General features: G+C 52.9%; 1 protein-coding gene across 3 annotated transcripts in view; it reads left to right on the top strand.

Annotated features, from left to right (window-relative positions):
• Positions 1-4067: 4067 nt before the first annotated feature.
• Positions 4068-16140, top strand: part of SMOX (spermine oxidase) — a 39531-nt gene continuing 27458 nt past the window's right edge. For 2 of the 3 annotated variants that reach the window (XM_050745227.1, XM_050745225.1), the window contains exon 1: positions 4068-4247. The gene's annotated coding sequence lies outside the window, so the exon portion shown is untranslated. Of the gene's footprint in view, positions 4248-10953; positions 11140-16140 lie in introns of those variants that run through there. The other variant, XM_050745224.1, reaches the window with a different exon arrangement.

The raw sequence follows: 16140 nt of genomic DNA on the forward strand, positions 1-16140 counted from the left end.
AGACAGGGTTTCACCATGTTGGCCAGACTGGTCTTGAACTCCTGACGTCAGGTGATCCATCTGCCTAGGCCTCCCAAAATACTGGGATTACAGGTGTGAGCCACCACACCGGACCTAAAGTATCCTTTCTAATAAACTGGTAAACATGTTTCCCTGAGTTTTATGAGCCACTCTAGCAAATTAATCAAGCCCAAAGAACGGATCATGGGAACCCTAACTTGAAGCTGGTTGGTCAGAAGTTCCAGAGGCCTTGGCTTGAGACCCGCATCTGAAGCTGGGGCAGTCTTGTGGGACCCAGCCCTTAACCTGGGGGATCTGCCACTATCTCTAGATAGATTGTGTCGGAATTGAGTTGCATTAGAAGATGCCCAGCTGGCTGGGCACGGTGGCTCACGCCTGTAATCCCAGCACTTTGGGAGGCTGAGGCAGGCAGATTACCTCAGGTCAGGAGTTTGAGACCAGCCTGACCAACATAGAGAAACCCCGTCTCTACTAAAAATACAAAATGAGCCGGGTGTGGTGGCAGGCACCTGTAATCTCAGCTACTTGGGAGGCTGAGGCAGGAGAATCGCTTGAACCTGGGAGGCAGAGGTTGCGGTGAGCCAAGATTGCGCCATTGCACTCCAACCTGGGCAACAAGAGTGAAATTCTGTCTAAAACAAAAAAATCAAAAAAAAAAAAAAAAAAAAAAAAAGGGGAAAGAAAGAAAAAGAAATTGCCCAGCTGGTGTCTGCTGCAGAATTGCTTGCTTACTTATTGGGGAGCAATCTCCCATATTTGGTCACAGAAGTGTTCTGTATTGATTGTTGGGGTGTGAGAGCAGAGGATAAATGGTTTGTTTTTCAGTCCCTGGGGTTTTTACAGAGGTAATCAAGTTAAATGAGGTCATTAGGTTGGGCCCTAATCCAATGTGACTGGTGTCCTTATAAGAAGAGGAGATTTGAGCTGGGCACAGTGGCTCACGCCTGTAATCCCAGCACTTTTGGAGGCTGAGACACAAGGTCAGGAGTTTGAGACCAGCCTGGCCAATATGGTGAAACTCCATCTCTACTAAAAATACAAAAATTAGCCAGGCGTGGTGGCACAAGCCTGTAATCCCAGCTACTCAGGAGGCTGAGGCGGAAGAATCACTTGAACCTGGGAGGTGGATGTTGGAGTGAGCCAAGATCCTGCCACTGCACTCCAGCCTGGGCAACAGAGCGAGACTCCGTCTCAAAAAACAAAACAAAACAACCCAAAACAGAACAAAACAAAACAAAACAAAACAAAAAAAAGAGGAGATTTGAGAGAGAGCTCATGGGAAGGTGATGGCAGACATGGAGGTGAAGCCAATGAACACCAGAGTGCCAGAGAACGACCAGAAGATAGGAGAGAGGCTGGAACAGATTCTCCCTTCTAGAGGGAACCCACCTACACTTTGATCTTGGATTAATGCCCTCTAGAATGGCGAGAAACTAAATTTCAGTTGTTTAAGTCCCCTAGTCTGTGGCATTTTGTAATGGCAGCCCTAGCAAATGAGTACAACACTCCACTCTTTCCATCAAGAGGTGGAGTTGATTTATCCTTCCCTTGAATATGGGCTGGCCTTATGACTTTCTTCAGCCATAGAATGTGGTAGAAATCATGACTTGGCAGTTCTGAGTCTAGGTCTTAAGATGTTTGGTTGCTTCCATATTCACCCTCTGGGAAGCCAAACCACCACATGCTAAGGAAGTCTAGGCTATCCTGCTGGAGAGGTCCCATGGAGAAACAGGCCATTTTGATTGTTCCAGCTTCAGTCAAGCTTCTAGCTAATGTCCCCAGTCAACATCACATGCAGCAGAACTGTCCAACTGAGTCCAGCAAACCCCCCAAATAGTGAGAAATAAGAAATCATTCAGCTGGGCACAGTGGCTCACGCCTGGGAGGCCGAGGCGGGTGGATCACCTGAGGTCAGGAGTTCAAGACTAGCCTGACCAACATGGTGAAACTCCATCTCTACTAAAAATACAAAAAAATTAGCTGGGTTTAATCTCAGCTACTTGGGAGGCTGAGGCAGGAGGATCACTTGAACCCAGGAGGTGGAGGTTGCAGTGAGCCAAGATTGCGCCACTGCATGCAGCCTGGACAACAGAGTGAGATTCTGACTCAAAAAGAAAAAAAAAGTTGTTTTAAACCACTACATTTGGGGCAGCTTGTTATGTAGCAATGGGCAACTGAGATGTGCATCTTCAGTTCAGTGGGGCAAGTACTCCAGCATCTCTGCCACTGCTGCCCTTAAAGCCTCCAGTGCCATCCTTGCCACCCTCCTCCCGATGGATTCTGGGTGACTCCTGTCTCCTCACATTGCTTGCTTCTCTTCTTTTTTATTTTTATTTTTAAAGATACATTCTATTTGATGTTCCCAGCATTGCTCACTTCTATACACTAATTTTCAGGGGTGCATCTTGTTGGCAGGGCCTGGGTACTGCCAGCACTTCAGCTGCAAAGGAGACTGGGAAAGAGTGTTTCTGGCTTTGGCATGTGGGGAGGGGTTGGAAAGGTCCCCTAACATACAAAGATGCTCAAAAGGTACTGGCATCCCTGAAATGTAATGAAGGTCTTCAACTATGCCCAATACTTTTTGGGAACTTAATGTGTTCTTGGCACACAGCTCTGGGTCCGTTCACCTTCTAAAGGTAAACAGGGCCCTGAAATCACCTTTCCTCACTCTCCATCCACATGAATTAGGATGAATTAACTCTAGGGATGCATGTGTGACTCAGACCCAACTAATCTGAATATCAGAACCTCAGTGATTAGTTTGGAATGATATGTGAACCAGTCCAAGGCAACTAGGTGTCACCTTGGCTTTTTGCTGAAATAAATGAGGACTTGGGCTGAGAGGATGGAGCCTAGAGCAGCTGGAAGCCAACTTCCTACTGCAAAGAACAGAGATGAAAGACAGGGGAAGGAAGACCAAATCCTGATATATTTTGTGCTTCTTGGTACCTGAATCAGTCAGACCACCTTTTACGTGAGCATATAAATTACCTGTCTGCTTACACCAAGCCAATTTGCATAGTTTCCCATCATTTGTAATCCATCAAGTCCATATTAATATTTTTATTTAACAAACTATTTTTTATTTTTTGAGATGGTGTCTTGCTCTGTCACATAGGCTAGAGTGTAGTGGTGTGATCTTGGCTCACTGCAACTTCCGCCTCCCGGGTCCAAGTGATTTTCCTATTTCAGCCTCCCGGGTAGCCCCCGACTACGCCCGGCTAATTTCTGTATTTTTAGTAGAAACAGGGTTTCACCATATTGGTCAGGCTGGTCTTGAACTCCTGACCTCAGGAGATCCACCTGCCTCGGCCTCCCAAAATGCGGGGATTACAGGCATGAGCCACCGTGCCCGGCCTTATTTAATAAACTCTTTGAAGTAGGTACTATTTATTAACCCTATTTTACAAATGAAGAAACTGAAGCAAAGAGATTAAGTAGTTTACCTAAGGCTACCTAGGGGCAGAATTCAAATCCAGGAGATACAATTCTGAGAGCTAACAAATATTCCGCTCTCCTCGGTGACCCAGGAGGATTCACAGAGGAGGGTGTGACATGTAGACTGACATTTAACCCCAAGAGGGCATAGGGATTTGTGGGGTGGGGTGGGGAGAAGAGGCTTCCAGGGGACGGAACAGCTTGGGCAATGACAAGGCCTTTTCTGCTGAGAGGAAACCTCACCTGAAATTCACTTGCCCCAGTCCTGAAGCCTGTCCCCAAGCGGTTCCCTCTTGGAGGGGAGCATCAAACCCCATTTCTCCAGGGCCACCTCTACCCTCCTGGCTTCTGGACCTCTGCCGCCGCCCTATGCTACACGTCGCTGCCTGTCCTGCGGTGGGTGACCTGCGGGAGGGGGGACCCCTGATAGGGAGGGAGGAGGTGCGGGCCCAGATTTGGGCGCGGGACCTGGGTTTCCGAGGCAGGAATCCAGCAGTCTCCGGCTTCAGCGGCTTCCAGCTTCCCGGCTCCTGGCGGGGCGGGCCCGGGGAGGAGCTCGGCGCTTCCCCGCCTAGAGGCGGAACGGAGGGCCGGGCCGGAGCGGGGTGGGTAGGGGACGCGAGGCGGAGCGGGGCCCCACACAGGCCGCGGCGGCTGGCTCGGGCCCCTACGGTCCCGGCGGCGGCTGGAGGAGGAAGCCAGGCGGCTGGCGGAGGAGGAGAGAAGGAGGAGGCCGAGACCGGTGCGCCGCTCGCCGCAGACTTACTTCCCCGGCTCAGCAGGGAAAGGTACGGTGCGCCCGCTCTCCGGCCCCGGGCCCCGGCTCTCAGCCTCCCTCGGGCGCAGGCAGGGGCTGCGGCCGCAGCGAGAGGGTGAGGGGCCCGGAGCGGTCCCCGAGGGCTCGGCCGGCGCGGGGCTTGGGCGGCCAGCGCGGCGCTCGGGCGCTCGGGCGGGGGTGCGGGGCGTTCCGGGAGGCTCGCGGGGAGCGGGGGGCGCCGCGCCCCCCTGGCTCCCGCGGGGGAAAGCAGTGGTGTGGGCCGGGGTGGCGGTGATCCCGGCGCTAGGGCTGCGCGGCCCGGGCCGGGCGCCGGGGGTAGAGTGCCGGACGGACCCCCGGGCTGCGTGCGGGAGGGGAGCGTCCCGGGTGCCCGGCAGGCGCGCCCCGTGGGCGCAGACAAAGCCGGGCGCGGACGCCCCGCGACGACTCGGGCTGCCGGGAGGGTGGGCACCGGGGAGAGGACAGAAGGCTCCCGAGTGATGGCCCGAACGCCAGGAGAGGCTGTGCTGACCGCTCTGGGCTCCGGGCGTCCGGGTGGTCCCTTTGGGGCCCCGGGCAGGGTGAGGAGCTGCTTTCTCCTAAGGGCCAACTAGGGGCTTACGGGATGCCCCGGGCTTGGCGGGAGCCGGGCTCGCAAAGGGTTCGGGCGTGTTGGACGGCTCACTTTGGGGGAGGGGCTGAGGGAAGCCACTGCCCTGGGGTAGGGACGAGGGCTCCTTTAGAGCAGTTGAGGGGCCCGCGGCGCTTGAGCCAGGGGGCTTGGCCCGATGAGATACGCGCGGTTCCTGGCATGTATAGTGAGAGGTGCCCACAGGTTGTTTGCAGAACATTGCTGTTGGTGGCATATCACGTACCAATCTGTGGGGGCAAGTTGGCCATGATTGGAGCCAGCAGTAGGTGCCCTGGGGTTACCGGGAGCGGCGCGGGCCGGGGTGCCATGCATCCGAAAGTGTGTGAGGTGAATCTGCATTCGGCCACCCCTGCCCCCTTGCCTCTTGTTAGGCGGAGAAAGCATCCCAATTCCTGCCGCTGGCCCTGCCTCCGCTTGGGCTCCAAGGTCCTCTCCCTGTCCCCCTTTCTGCAGTTACCCCCGCTCTCTCCGGTGTTAGAAGTGGCTTCTTTCCCCCTGGATCGTCCATAGCTGTATGAGAAATATGCTTTGGCACCCTGTCTCTCCAATTTTGTAGCCCCCTTTTTGCCTTATTCCCTCATTCCCTCCAGCTTCAGACCTTTTTCCCTTCACAGCAAAACTTCCCTGGAGAGCCTTCTGCACTCGCTTCTTCGGAGCACAGCTCTTCCGTTCTTTAGCTGGCTTGCCCTGACTTCGGTCCCACCCCTTGACTGAAACAGCCTTAGCCAAGCTCTCCAGTGAGCTCCACGCCCCCACAAGCAAGTCTTCTTCCACCTCTCCTGGTCTCCTTGAACACTCTCCTTCAAGAACCAGTATCCTCCCTTGGCTTCTCCTGGTTTTCTTCCCTCCTTGGCTGCCGTTTTTCTTAGACTTCTTTTCAGACAACTCCTTCACTCAGCTCCAAATGTTGGAGGGCCCCAGGGCTCTGTCCATAGCCGCTTCTCTCCCCGGTCTATTTACAAACTCTTCCCCGTTTCATTCTTTCTTATGATTTAAAAAATCAAGCATCAATTTGCAAACATACAGATCTTAAATGTACATCATTCTGATAGTTTTAAATAGCAGATTTTATCTCCAGCCCCAGCCTCTCTACCTAACCCCCATCTGATGATTTTTGATGTCCTGGGTGACAAAAAACTTAATATGGATGAAAATAGAACCCTGATGGCACTCCCAGGCCTTCCCATCTCAGTGAATGACCCATCATCTACTCACTTTTTTTATTCTTATTTTTATTTTTTGAGACGGAGTTTCGCTGTTTTCGCCCAGGCTGGAGTGTGATGACATGATCTCGGCTCACTGCAACCTCCGCCTCCTGGGTTCAAGTGATTCTCCTGCCTCAGCCTCCCAAGTAGCTGGGATTACAGGCATGTGCCACCACGCCCGGCTAATTTTTATATTTTTAGTAGAGATGGGGTTTCACCATGTTGCCCAGGCTGGTCTCAAACTCCTGACCTCAGGTGATCCACCCGTCTTGGCCTCCCAAAGTGCTGGGATTACAGGCATGAGCCATTGCTCCTGGCCCATCTACTCACTTTTAAAGATGGGAAACCTAGCCGGGCGTGGTGGCTCACGTCTGTAATCCCAGCACTTTGGGAGGCCAAGGCAGGTGGATCACCTGAGGTCGGGAGGTCAAGACCAGCCTGACCAACGTGGAGAAACCCCGTCTCTACTAAAAATACAAAATTAGCTAGGCATGGTGGCACATGCCTGTAATCCCAGCTACTCAGGAGGCTGAGGCTGGGAATTGCTTGAACCCGGGAGGCGGAGGTTGCCGTGAGCCGAGATGGCGCCATCGCTCTCCAGCCTGGGCAACAAAAGTGAAGCTCCATCTCAGTCAAGAAAGAAAGGAAGGAAGGGAGGGAGGGAGGGAGGGAAGAAGGAAGGAAGGAAGGAAGGAAGGAAGGAAGGAAGGAAGGAAGGAAGGAAGGAAGGAAGGAAGGAAGGAAGGAAGGGAGGAAGGAAGATGGGAAACCAGGGGCACAACTCCACCAAGAGCAAGTCCTTTTGGTTCTTTTCACAAAATTGATCTCAGGCCTGCCCTCTGTGCTCTGACTCCACTGTTACGGCCCCAGGCTACCTGCCCCAAGCCAAGCCAAGCCACCTAACCCTCTCCCCAGGTCTGCACTTGCCCTCCTCTGATCTATTTTAGTAGAGCAGCAAGAATGATATAGAAACTGTTGATGGGACCATCTCATTTCTCTAAAATTCTTGATAGCTCCCTATCACACTTGATTAAAATCTCAAAGCTTTCCCTCAGCCTACAAGACCCTTCCCATTCTGGCCACAGCTGACCTCCCCAGCCTTATCTTGACCACTGTCTCCTCTGCATTCTCCCTGACAGACACATCTGAATCATTTCTGCCCTTTGGACACCCTAAGCTCTCTCCTGCCCCAGGGCCTTTGCTTGTGCTATCTTTCCTGCCACGAGTGTTTTTCCAGTGCCCTTTACTGGCCTGGCTTTTCTCCTTCTTATTTTTAAGGTCTTCACTTAATTATACCTTCCTCAAATGCCTTCCCAGTCTTGGGAAGTCCCCCATAATTCATCATAGCACCTGACTTACTTTCTATATTATATTTATCACAGTTCACAACCATTTGTTACAGTTGTTTGTATATTTGACTTATCTGGCTTCTTAAGGGCCGGAACCTTGACTGAAAGGACCAGTGCTGTATCTGGAGCCTCTAGCACAGTGCCTGGCATATAGCTGATGCCCAGGAAATCTGAAGCCAGGTGGGCAGATTGGGGCTGGGTTGGGCAGACAGGTGGGTATTGCAGTGAGCACAGGAGCCCCCTTTAAACTTCAAGTGACCCTGAGGATTTTTATTTTTTTTCCACAAAAGCAGTTGGGCAGATTGCTGCAAGAATCTAAGGGCGCCAATGGGATGTGAAAAAGGGAAGTGGAGAAGGTACGGGTGGCTCGAGAGCAGGCCTGTATGTCGAGGGCAGCCGGTGGGATGTGAGTCTGTGCGTGTCACTGTGGTTGGGGTAAATGATTTCCTTTGCTTTCTTTGGTAGAAATCCAGGCTGGGTCAGCAGAAGGATATGTGTGCATGTTGGGTGGGAGGGAGATTCTCTAGCTCGCAAGATGTGGGCAGCCTGGGCAGCCAGGAATTGATTTCAGCCCACTCTCTTGGGGGACTGCTGGGTGCCTAGCCCTGGGGTGGTCTCTCTCTAGACTCTTGCCTTTCTACCCACAGCTTTCCTGTTTGCACAGAGGAGCCAGTTGAGTGTTAAATTGTGTGGCTGGTACTCTCAGAATGGAAGGCTGAGAGCTAGGGGACCTCAGATCTGGGAGGGAGGGGAGCTGGGACCTGGACAGGGGACAGGGGTGGACCAAGGTAACACCACGACGTGGGTGCTAGAACTAGGGGCAGTGGTCCAGATCTGGGATCGGGCTGGCATGCCTAGGAAAGGCCTTGAGCTGGGATAGGTGGGGATGAGGAGGGCATCCTGGGTGGGAGGAATCAAGCAGAGGTCAAGAGGCAGGGCAGGGCCCTGGCATATTCACTGGATGCCCTGCATTGTTCTAAGGACTTTGCAAATGTTAACTCCTTTAATCCTCTTAAAGGCTCTATAAGGTAGGTCTTATTCCCATTTTACAGATGGGAAGACTGAGGCAAAGTCATACAACTAAATAATGACAGAATGAGGATTGAATCCAAACATTTTACGGATGGGAAGACTGAGTCATAGTCATACAACTAAATAATGACAAAGTGAGGATTGAATCTAAGCAACTTGACTCCAGAATCCATGTTCAAAATCAGTACACTCTGCTACTTCTCTCATGCCTCTCAGTTATGTGTCAGCCAAGGGCTTCCTAAGAAGAGGCTTTTCCTGCCTCCCAGAGTGCCTGGCCTTGGGGGCTGGGGAGGTGGGAAAGAAGTTACACCCTTTAAGGTAGAAGGGATCCTCGCTTGGAGTGGGTAACCGAATTTTTCTGCTTCATGCCCCGCTTTTTCTTCCAGGAGGGGCTCCAGACCCAGACCAATGGGTTGGGCATCACGTACACTGTGATTTTGGGGTGCTGGGAAGGTCTGCTGCTTCTGGTTCAGCTACTGCTTTCTGCCTGAGATGCCATCATTAGAATGTCACCCTTCTGGGTTTAGCATTGCCCTCGTCATCTGCCTGTAAAATGGGATTAGAGGGACTTTTTTTCTTTGCTCCCTGGAGGTCACATGCTTGAGTGCCTTCTCCTTGTAGACTCTGAAAGGAGGAAAGGCTTCCCCTGGGATGCCAGGCTGAGGAACTGGGCCAGGAAGGGGGGAGGAGGGTGTGACAGCTCTGCCCTGGGAGGCTTTCCTGTTTGGCATGAGGATGGCTCTGGGCAGGTGACCTGGCCTCCCAAGGACCTGACTGGCTGGCTGAGGAACGGTTTGCTGACCACACAGGGATGGGGTCTGTTTTCTCCGAATTCTGAGCCCCAGAGTTGAGGGGATCTGCTCATCTATCTGGACAGATCCTGCCAGCCTCCTAGGAAGACAGGGAGCAGGGTTCGTGGAAACTGAGGCACAGGGAAAACATTGCTGTCGGAAGCTCACCAGCCTTCATGGTTGTCAGGAAGGGCTCCCTTCTCTGGCAGGGGAGCATGGAGGAGGCCTGTCCACGATGCCCAAGTCCTTGTCTGCTGAGTTGCAGTGAAGGCTGTGGCTGAGCCTGAGGTGGACAGGCTAGAGCTGAGGTGGACTTCCTGACAAGTAGACACTGGGCCTTGTTAGCTGTGGTTAGCACCTGGCATCTCCTGTGCCCCAGCCTGGTGTTCAGAGCCTTTGGGAACACAGGACATGGTTCCTGCTCTCCAGGAAATAAACGTGAGCCATGCCAGGTGTGATACAATGAGGTCCTCCTCCCAGAGGAGGTGGTGCTTTGGGAGGGTTCTGAAATCTTGGGCGGCTTTGGCTGACAGAGGAGGGGATGGCATTCCTAAGGTGGAGGAGAAGTGGGTTGAAGCCAGGCCTGGAGTGGTTTGAAGCCAGGTTGGGAAAGGCCTTGGCTGCCAAGCTGCTGAGTCTGGCCTTGATTCAGTAGGCCCTGGGGAGCCTTTGAAGGTTATAGGGCATGGGGGCAATTACCTGATTAGAGCAGTGGTCTATAAAAGTGCTTTTCAGACTCGAGTGCACATAGATCACCTAGGCAGCTTGTTAAAATGCAGGTCTGTCCTGTCTGATTCAGCAGGTCTGGGGTGAGGCCTGTGACTCTGCATTTCTTTCTTTCTTTCTTTTTTTTTTTTTGAGACGGTGTCTTGCTCTGTTGTCCAAGCTGGAGTGCAATGACAGGATCTCGGCTCACTGCAACCTTCGCCTCCTGGGTTCAAACGATTCTCCTGCCTCAGCCTTCTGAGTAGCTGGGATTACAGGTGCCCACCACCATCTTTAGTAGAGACAGGGTTTCACCATGTTGGTCAGGCTGGGCTCGAACTCCTGGCTTCAAGTGATCCGCCTGCCTCAGTCTCCCAAAGTGCTGGGATTACAGGCGTGAGCCGCTGCGCCCCGCCTGAGACTGCATTTCTAACAAGCTTCTTGGCAGTGCAGTGCTGCTGCTCCATGGAGCGTGCTTTGTATAGCAAGGATTTAGACTGGAGTCTTGAGGGATGAGTGCAGTTCAGGTGGGTGGAACAGGTAAAGGGAACCACCTTGGCTCCTGCGGCTCCTGTGTTTCAGGATGTGTAGGGAGCTGCCGGTGTAGGGGGTGGGGGCGGTGTAGGTGGGCTGGGGGCAGGACAGAGGGGACTGTAGAAGATGTGAGATGCAGGGGCTCTGCTGGGAGCTGGAGCTGTGTGAGGGCCTCCAGGTGCTTGGGTCATAGGCCAGGAACATAGGTCTGATTTCCAGGGCCCCTAACTGTAAGGAGCTCCCAAGACTATGAGTGGGTACCTTGAGTGACTGTATCCCAGGGCAGGGTGACATGCAGACAGCACGGGGGGCACCTTATCTCTGCCCACAGCTGAGCTTGGCACTGACAGCAACCAATCTGGAGTGAGCAGCCTTCCTCCAGCCAGGCAGGGCAGAGAGATTGGGGAAACAGCTGATCCAGCCCTCTAGCTCCAGTTGTGACGTGTCCTCATAAAAGACCATACTCTCCACAGCTGCCGGGCCATCACCCCAGTATGTGCAGTGCCCGTCACCCTGACTCAAGTCCTTGTTGCCTGATGGTTACGTGAGCTGCTGTTGGGGGATCTTATCCCACTCTGGCCACCTCTGCGGTATACATGGGAGTAGCGGGGGCCTGGATGCTTCTCTCTGCTCTGCCCTGGCTGGGCCACTACAGGCAAGTGTCTGCTCCTCTCTGAGGTGTCAGTCTCCTCATCTGTAAACTGAGGGGTTCAGGTCCCTCCTTGGGGGGTTATCACAGGGTTTGTTGGGTGGGGCATTGCATCTTCCCAGAAAGTCAGCTTAACACATTTTAGTTTAATCTTAAATATTAAAGTTAACATTAAAACTTACATGGGGTCGAATTAGCAATTTGCTTGCAAGAAACCAGGTTGCTTTGTGGCTCTCCCAAGGCCCCTTGCACCTCAGACTCTAAATGGCCTGCGGTGGGTATCTGAGGACACTGGTCGGTTGAGTCCCCCCAGATGCTAGCAGGGGGGTAGCAGTCACCACACCTAAAGGAAGGTGCAGAGGGCAGACACAAAGGGCAAAGGTTCAGCTGCCCTGGGCAGTGCCATGAGGGGCTGGCAGGGTAGGAGTTGACTGGCTTTCAGTCTGAGCTCCCTAGATATCCCACATACGCCTCCTCAAAGGAGGGCAAGGCCAAGCCAATCACACCCCACTTTGATCCCTGCCCCTGGGCCAGGCTGTCCTGCGGGATGGGAGGGGATAACGTTTCTCAAAGACTGTTCTGGGCAGTCTCAAGGGTTCACGGGACAAATAAGGGTAGAAACTGGCAAATTCACTCCACTACCCTATGGGAGGTTCAGAATACGTTTAAGAGAATTAAAGGCCCTGACAAGTCCTGTAGAAAAGAAACTGTTGAGTGTTTCCCAGCCTGATCTGACCATGGAAATCTTTTTTTAAACGACTGCCAATAATGTCCCACCCACCAGGAAAACACCTGCTGGGAGGAGCTGATGTGGAAAGATGCTGCCCACTGGAAGGCTATGAACGTGGTAGCACAGGTGGACTTCCTGGTAGAAGTGGACTTGGTGGGATGGGCACATTTGGACAATCAGTAGAAGAAAAGAGCACTGCAGAGAGAGAGAGATGCCAGGCTCCCCTCTGAGGCCTCAGTTTCTTCATCTCTGTAAATCTTTGCCCTCCATGTCTGCCTCCCCACCTTCCTTTGGGTGTAGTGACTGCTACCTCCCTGCCAGTGCCTGTGGGGACCTCAACTGACCAGGGCCCTCAGATGTGCCTATTCCACCTCTACCAGGAAGCTCCCCGCCATCCTTCCTTTTCTCCCTGGTATTTCTGGGCTGAGAGCCAGCCCTGGGTTCTTTTGGCAATGGCTGTGCCTCACTGGGTAAGCGAGGAAGGATCTGGAAGGACCTGTCTGGTGCCTGGGATTCCCAGGTAGCTGGGCCTGGGTCTTCTGGATTCTTTTTCTTTTTTTTGAGATGGAGGCTCACTCCGTCGCCCAGGCTGGAGTGCAGTGGCGTAATCTCGGCTCACTGCAACCTCCACCTCCTGGGTGCAAGCAATTATCTTGCCTCAGCCTCCTGAGTAGCTGGGATTACAGGCGCTCACCACCATGCCCGGTTAATTTTTGTGCTTTTAGTAGAGACGGGGTTTCACCGTGTTGGCCAGGCTGGTCTGAAACTCCTGACCTCAGGCAGTCTTCTCGCCTTGACCTCCCAAAGTGCTAGGATTACAGATGTGAGCCAGCCCGGCCGTCTTCTGGATTCTGAGAGGGCCTTTTCCTTATACCTCCTGGGCATCTCCTTGCTCTGCAAGTTCTCCCCAGCCTTTCATCTCAGAGCTTAACACAGCAGGGTTGTGAACTGTGAACAAGAAGCTAAGCGTCTCTGTGCCTCTGTTCCCTCATTTGTACCACGAGGCTAATATTTCCTCCCTCCTAGGGTGGCTGGGTTGTTGTGACACTCTAATACCGGTTGGCTGCTCTTACTACTGTGATTGACATGGCTGGAGGAGGGACCCTGGGGAGGGTCCTGTCATCGTGGACATGAGGGAAGAAGGCAAGAACCAGCAGAAAGCAGCACAAGGCTTAGGGTGGGGTCCTGGTTAGACCAGAGCAGCCTGCAGAGGAGAAGAGTGAGGGTGCAAGTAGCTAGCAGGACTGGCTTCCTGGAGGAATGGCCAGTGGGGTGGGGAGATCTGGACAGAATGAGAAGTCACAGGTTTGGGTCTGAGAGTCAGAGGATCCTGGTGGGTGTGTGTAGGAGACAGGCGGCCTGCGGGCAGGGAGGAGGCGTCAGGGACTGCCTTGGTTCACTGGGCTGTGGCAGCCCACAGAAGGTTTTGAGCAGGACAGTGATGTGATCAGAGCAGTGCATTAGTGAGAAAGGAGGCAGGGTGTGAGTGATGGTGGGCTGTGGGCGGGGACGGTGCTGTGCCCCTTCATGGACTTGAAGCTTGGGGAGGGGCCAGGTTACAGTCGTGACCCTCATTCTCAGACTCTCAGGGCAGTCAGTGAGGCTACCCTGCCTTGCCTCTACCACACCTCCTTTCCTCTTCAGTGTGAGGCTCTTTGTTCAGCAGCTCAGGTTGGGGAGATGGGGTGTGGTTGTTTTTTTTTTTTTTTAGAGTCTCACTCTGTTGCCCAGGCTGGAGTGCAGTGGCGCCTCCCCGGTTCACGCCATTCTCCTGCCTCAGCCTCCCAAGTAGCTGGGACTACGGGCGCCCGCCACCATGCCCGGCTAATTTTTTGTATTTTTAGTAGAGATGGGGTTTCATCATATTAGCCAGGATGGTCTCGATCTGCTGACCTCGTGATCTGTCCGCTTCTGCCTCCCAAAGTGCTGGGATTACAGGCGTGAGCTACCGCGCCCTGCCGGGATGTGGTATTTTAAATAGTACCCAGGAGGAGCTACGGTGGTGCTTGAGGCAACGTTGGCCCTCCGACCTGACCCGGAGGCCCTGGTGGGGCATGCTCAGTGGATTTTCCTACCCAACCCCAGCTCCACTCTCTTGTCCTCCTTTGCCCCTTTGCCTTTCTTCCTCAAGCACGTAGGAGCCCACTGCTTTCTAAATCCGGGGCTGGGAGGTTGGAGGATGAGGAAAAGCATCTGGGTTCTGGTGGAGCATGGTGGCCTAGCTGGGGGCCATTGCAGTACCCCTTAGTCCAGATTCCCTTCTTCACCTGCTTCTTGAGGGATGGCATTAAGGAAGGTGTGACTTAAAGCCAGAAGAACGAGCACTTGGGAATGAGTTGCAATTTATTAGAAAACAGAACAAAGAATCTAGCCACCCCTGCCAACTCTGTGCCAGGCCCTGGCAGACACATGGGTCCTGTCTTCCCCATACAGCCTCATGGGGCCTGAGTGAGGCATGATGGGTCTCACTCAGGTTCTGGGACATCTGGCTTGATGCCCTTTCCTCAACCCCATGGCTCTCTCAGAGCCTGTCCTCATACCTTCAGCTGCTCCCCACCCATAACCAGACCTCCGGGACAGCCCAACTCAGCCACCGCACCTCTGATTGTGGCGGGTGGTGGTGATACTCCTTGCAGGCTGAGTTGGCTGGATTTTAGGATGACTCAAGCAGGAGACACCCAGGACCACCAAGGGGCATATATTCTTAGGAAATATTTTTAAATGATGCCTTTAAATGTTAAACACACAGGGACCTTTTTCTCTCTCTTATTTTGGAAAATAATAATAAAAAAAATCATACGCAATGCAAAACCTGGAGAGTTAATCTGAAAAGGTTCGGAGTTTAAAAAGTAACTCAAGGAAAGACAATGAACTTGACTTCTTCATTAGATTTTTTCTTTTTTCTTTTTTTTTTTTTGAGACAAAGTTTTACTCTTGTTGCCCAGGCTGGAGTGCAATGGCATGATCTTGGCTCACTGCAACCTCCACCTCCTGGGTTCAAGCCATTCTCCTGCCTTAGCCTCCCGAGTAGCTAGGATTACAGGTACCCGCCACCATACCTGGCTAATTTTTGTATTTTTAGTAGAGACGGGGTTTCACCATGTTGGCCAGGCTGGTCTCAAACTCCTGACTTCAAGTGATCCGCCCACTTCGGCCTTCCAAAGTGCTGAGATTACAGGCATGAGCCACTGCACCCAGCTGCTTCTTCATTAGATTTTAAAAAGAGCAAGGCCTGAGGCTTAATATATTACTAAGTAAAGTTCAGAGGCAGGCTCATGGCAGGCTGTGGAACCTCTCTGAATCTCAGTTGCCTCCTCTGTAGTATGGGGGTATTGATGTGAGGATTGAGATATTCCACACAAAACGCTTGGCACTGCACTCTGTATCTCAGACCTATTCAGCTAAAAATAGAGTGATAACAATGATGACAGGATTTTAAGAACAGACCTTTCTTGATGCTTCAAAAGCTAGTGAGTTATTCTGTCTTTGAACTCCACAAAAGGGCCTAAAGAATATGTTTATGTCCAAACTCAGCGTCTCAACTCCGTAGGGGTTTTATGGATTAAATCATGGGTGCATGGCCCATGTGTGCATTTTGAAATGAACCTCAGTGGCTTTTGAGACCTGGTTCCAGCTCTCACTTGGGTGGGGGACTGGGCTTCATGGTTGAATTCTATGGAAAGTGCTTTATTGGTTAGTCCTGTGGACTTGTTAGGAGAGCACAGTTAATGTGCCCTGAAGTCACCAGGAGGGGAAAGTCTTGGGCCAGTGATCGAGGACCGTCTAGAGGCAGTTATGAGTTACTTGCTTTTTGAATTTTCTTTTGTGCTGGCCAAAGCAATTAGAACTTGTCCCTGGCCCTGTTTATGGAGGAGGAGATCGAGGGTGAAGGACTGGGGCCTGGCTAGTTTAGTGCCTGGCAAGCCTAATCCAGCTGCATGGGGCAGGGAGACCAGGATGACCTGCAGGGACCCCACTAAGTGCCCAGGCCAGAAAGCAGGTAGCTGTGGCAGCCGCAGGCTTTGGCAGTGAAGCTGGAGTGAGCCGTCAGGCCTTGAGATGACTCCTGCCAGCCCCAAGTGCCTGGCACAATGTGTGCATATCAGTATGTGGGGAGGAGTAAGATGGGAGAATTGCCAAGCCAGGGCAGTCCTCAGGCCTGCAGCACCCCTGGGGAGGCTGAGTGGGGGGGCCTGAGGTCAGAGCAAGGGTTGAGCAGTGTTGCCCCACCCTGCCCCTCGCTCCGTCCAGGTGGCCTCTGTCATGCCTCTGAACCT

Source organism: Macaca thibetana, chromosome 10 (genome assembly GCF_024542745.1).
Source record: "Macaca thibetana thibetana isolate TM-01 chromosome 10, ASM2454274v1, whole genome shotgun sequence".
Taxonomy (NCBI): domain Eukaryota; kingdom Metazoa; phylum Chordata; class Mammalia; order Primates; family Cercopithecidae; genus Macaca; species Macaca thibetana.